General features: G+C 43.3%; 1 long non-coding RNA gene across 1 annotated transcript; it reads left to right on the forward strand.

The window, feature by feature from the left end:
• The first annotated feature begins 3,985 nt into the window (after nt 1-3,985).
• LOC123328254 lies at nt 3,986-4,512 on the forward strand. Its single transcript, XR_006543083.1, has 2 exons — nt 3,986-4,052; nt 4,300-4,512. It is a non-coding gene; the product is annotated as an uncharacterized LOC123328254 (long non-coding RNA).
• The last annotated feature ends 440 nt before the right edge of the window (nt 4,513-4,952 follow it).

Below are 4,952 nucleotides of genomic sequence, written 5' to 3' on the forward strand. Positions count from 1 at the left end.
CACCAGAACGCTGCCCTCCTGACGCCAGACTGGGGTCACAGCTGTGCATCGCAGTCTGAAGGAGGATGCACTCAAGGACCCGGGTCCTCTTTGCTGCTCACATTCTTCACATATTTCCATCCCAAGCCTAACACCTTCACTCCCGGGTCCTGAGGCTTGGGGTGAGGTCCTCAGATGCCCCTGCAGAGGCCCCCTTATGAAGGGAGAAGCGGAAGCCAGGAGGACACTTTCCCTACTCTGGCTTGGTACCCAGTACTCTTCCACTCCCTTCCCTCTCGTGCCCCCCACAATCTCAGAGTCTATAAAACTGCCAGAGTCTTTTGTTCAGGGACCCCTGCACAGTGAGATGATCCCCAGGTTTGCACTGACTGAGCTGCTCCTTCACCAGGGCATAGCTCCACAGAGAAAATTAAAGAGGCAGAGTCAATGCTTTCTCCAGCTCTAGGGACGGGGGAGCCTGGTGGGCTGTCGTCTCTGGGGTCGCACAGAGTCAGACACGACTGAAGTGACTTAGCAGCAGCAGTCTTTTACTTCAATTATTGTAGAAAATGAGTAAAGCCTTAACTGTAACTTAGATTTTGACTCGTTGTTTTAATTGACTCTAACACTTAACAGACAGCTCAACTGTCTCTCCAAATCAGCTAAGCTCCTGGGAACTTACATCCCGAAGAAATACTAAAACAAATGTGCAAAGTGCTGTGTGAAGATGTTCAACACAGCTGTATTTAGAATAGGGGGAAGCTTTAAAAAAAAAAAAATCTAACTGCTCATCAACACGGGAATGGTAGGTGTTACTGTGAAGGTATTTTGTACACGTGATTAAAATCTACAATATGTTTACTTTAAGAAGGGAAGAGTATCCTAGGTAATTTGGGTGGACCTACTTCAGTCATTTGAAAAGCCTGAAGTGGAACTAAAGCTCTCCTGAAGAAAAAATTCCATCTGTGTATTGCAACTTAAAGCCCAAGAGTTCCAATCTCCCCTTTCTGATAGCTCCCGTAGTCTGCCAGCCCTCACAATCACATAAACGGATTTTTCCCTAGATTTCTCTCTCTCTCTTCCCCTCTGTCCCTTATCACTTTCTCTCTACTTCTGATGGAATCCTGGCTAATTTACTGAGTAAATTACCACCTCTCTGATTTTTAATTTCTTCATCTGTAAAATGGGCACAGTAATAACCTCACGGGTTTGCTGCAAGATTTTTATTTGATAACTTGGTAAGTGAGGTAAAGCACCTAACATGACTGGCATACAGCAGGCCCTTAAGAAATGGTGATCCCATAGATCCCCTCTGCTTTCCTAATCCACAAATTCTAATTCTGCCTCTGCAACCGAAAGCAGTGTGTCTCTTCCTTTGCTCACACAGTTCCCCTTCAAATATCTGAACCCACCTATTTCACATTTATTTAGCTCTAGGTGGGTGGGCAATTTAGGAGGGGCTCAGCCAGGTATGCTTCTCTGGGCTTCTCTCACTTGACTGTTGGCTGACTGAAAACAACCTCAGCTGGTGTAGCAGTGCTGGCCGAGCTGGCTGGGACAACTAGGCATTTGAGCTCTCCTCTGCTGTCTTCTATATGGCTCCTTCAGACTAACTCAGGAATGTTCTTATGGCCTGGGGAGAGAATCAGAGTAAACAGGTCAATCATGCAAGAAGGGAAGCAGGAAGCACAAGTGCTTTTCAACCTTCCTCTTGGATCACATTTGCTAACATTCTATTGACCAAAGCAAAATGTGAGGCCAAGCTCAGAGGCGGGTGGGGGACTATACAGTTATAAACACCGGGCATGGATATGGGGAAGTCATTTAATGAGGCCATTAATACAACTAAGCTACCACCGTCTGCTCTTTAGCCAACATTGTTCACAATCCCTCCTACATGCTAAATACATCCATCACCTGTAAAGGCCTCTCAAAATCTTATCCAAGCATGGCATCTGGCTCAAAGCCCATGATTTTGTGATCTGCATCAGATTAGATATGTCTCTTCTTTATCTTGAGACTTATGAGCAACTGGATTATTGATATTATAAATAAATGTGGCCAAGCTCTCTGGCAAGAGCAATTACTTCACAACCCTTGCCTGGATGACAAAAATTATAAGATAGCATGAACTGTAAGACACAGCCCAATTTCAGATAAAGTAAAATGTGAGGGGAAAGAGTGTCTTAGAATTGATAGAATATGGTAAGTTTGAGAGCAATCAGCCTTGTAGAACTGCAAACAGCATGTTGAAGCCATGGGACTATTTGACATTGCCTAGGTAGTGAGTGTGGAGAAGGCAATGGCACCCCACTCCAGTACTCTTGCCTGGAAAATCCCATGGATGGAGGAGCCTGGTAGGCTGCAGTCCATGGGGTCGCGAAGAGTCGGACACAGCTGAGCGACTTCACTTCCACTTTTCACTTTCATGCATTGGAGAAGGAAATGGCAACCCACTCCAGTGTTCTTGCCTGGAGAATCCCAGGGACGGGGGAGCCTGGTGGGCTGCCGTCTATGGGGTCGCACAGAGTCAGACACGACTGAAGTGACTTAGCAGCAGCAGCATCAGGTAGTGAGTGTACATAGAAAAGAGGTTGTAGAATTGAGCCCTGAGACATGCCCATAATTAAACAGTAGGAAGGCAAGGAATATTCAGCTAAGAAGAGCTACAAAGTACAAGTAATGGAGTAGGAGAAGAACCAAGAGAAATAATGTCACACAGCGAAGTGGAGAAATAATTTCAAGAGGAGGGAATCAGGTGCTGACTCGGCTGAGTCTGATGCTATAGACAGTAAGACTAGAACTGAGAGCTGACTCTTGGCTTACAGCAACACAGGGGTCATTAGCGATGACCTCAGCAAGAGCTGTTTCAGTGAAGTGGCAGAGGTGAAAGCTCGGTAGGCATGAGTTAAGAAAGAATGGGAGGTAAAGGAGTAAGGTGAGTAAGGAGAACTTTTAAAAGTAGTTTTGCAGGGGAAAGGGAGCTAAGCAGTGCGCAGCAGGAAGGTGAAGCCAGGCCAAGGTATAGCCTTTTCAGATGGAAGATTCTTAAGAATGTTTGGATGCTAGTGGGAATGATCCAGTGTAGAGGGTGAATCTGATATTTGAGAGAGGGGGGTAAGTGCAAGAGTGATGTCCTTAACTAAGGAAGAAGGATAAGAGCCAGAGCATAAGTGAAGGGGTTAGTGGTAGTAGTAGTGTTAGTCGCTAGTCGTGTCAGGCTCTTTGCAAGCCCACAGACTGTAGCCTGTCAGGCTCCTCAGTCCACAGAATTCTCCAGGCAAGAATACTGGAGTGGGTTGCCATTCCCTTCTCCAGGGGATCTTCCCAACCCAGGGACTGAACCCAGGTCTCCTATGTCTCCTGCATAGCAGGCAGATTCTTCACCGTCTGAGCTACAGGGAAGTCCCTAAGTGAAGGGGTTGGTCATGGGTAAAAGCCAGGACCCCACATCCATCATAATAGGCATGGAGGTGATGTGTGCGGGTTGGTAGATGTGCTTGAGAGTGTCACTTCCAATGGCTCTGTTTTCTGAGGCAAGCTCTCCTTCAGTCTGCCAAGGGTAATATCGGGGGCTGTTCTGTGATAGAAACAGAATACCAAGCCTCCAATAATTTTTGGTAGATTTTCTTGGGTTTGGTAAATAATCTATATTTGTTATTTATGTGGAATATCATTAGACTACAAATAATAATTTTCTTGTCCACGCCAATGCCCATTTCTATCATTGCTGTTTCATTTTTATTGCTTTGCCCAGAACTCCTGTGATAAGGTTTAAGCAATGATGACTTCTAGCAAGCATCCAAGAATTGCTTAGAAATTAACAGAAATGTTTCTAGTGTTTCCCCCATGGACTGCAAGATAGCTGCTGTTTTAGAAGACAGCTACCATTTCAAATTAATTGGAGACAAGGGATTCTTATTAAATACTTTCTGGGTATCTATTGATCATATAATTTTTTTCTTAAGTTCCTGCTATACTCTACTAACAGATTTTTTTTTTCCTTAGGTAAGTTTCTGGACTTGATCTCAAATATTAAGAAATGCCCATGGAACGGAATCTGGGAATGGAATGTAAGTTAGAAAAAAGAAAAAAAAAAGCATGGTGTTGTCCAATTGGTCATGATGCTTTTGTTGTAACCTCTCAGACAGACATGAGGAAGAAGAAATGCAACCACCAAGATTGAAATCTGGCAGAAATCCTGTTACTGTTACACAGGCTACATCCTCTCTGCACAGTTCATTTCAAGCTAATTGTAGAGAAAATGATGAATTAACAGCAGTTAATGAAGAGTTTAAATTCCATTTTCTTCTCTTGCAGGCTCTCAGGCAAGAAACAACTACAGCTGTCCCTCTGTATCCACAGGGATTGGTTCCAGGACCTCCCAGGGATACCAAAATCCATGGACGTTCAAGTCCCTTACATAAAACGGCAAAGAATTTGCATATGACCTACACACATCCTCCCATTTACTTTAAATCATCTCTAGATTACTTAAAAATACCCAATAAATGCTATGTGAATAGCTGCCAGCAAGTGGCAATTCAAGCTTTGCTTTTTGGAATTTTCTGGAAAAAAAATTTTTTTTCAGAATATCTTCCATTCACTGTTGGTTGAATCCATGGATGCAGAACCCACAGATACGAAAGGTGACTGGAGAGGTCTTTTTCTGTACTCAATAAATGGTCTTTACATTTCTTATTTTGTGATTATCCCCACTCATTCAAGAGAAGGAGAAAAAGTCTGAAAGTGTCTATTTAAAGGAAAAAATGGGTATGAGAGAGAGGAAGTGAAGAGCAACTTGGCAACAAATCTACTGTTTTTAAACAAGTCAATATTAAACAAACATATCAATTTTTACTCTATTTTTCTCTTTGTATACTATTCTCAATTAAACCATACCTGCCTTTCCAATGTGTTCTTCAAATGAGCCATTTCACTATAATTTCTGCACTGTTTCAGTAAATACATTT

This window comes from Bubalus bubalis, chromosome 11 (assembly GCF_019923935.1).
Source record: "Bubalus bubalis isolate 160015118507 breed Murrah chromosome 11, NDDB_SH_1, whole genome shotgun sequence".
NCBI classification, from domain to species: Eukaryota; Metazoa; Chordata; class Mammalia; order Artiodactyla; family Bovidae; genus Bubalus; species Bubalus bubalis.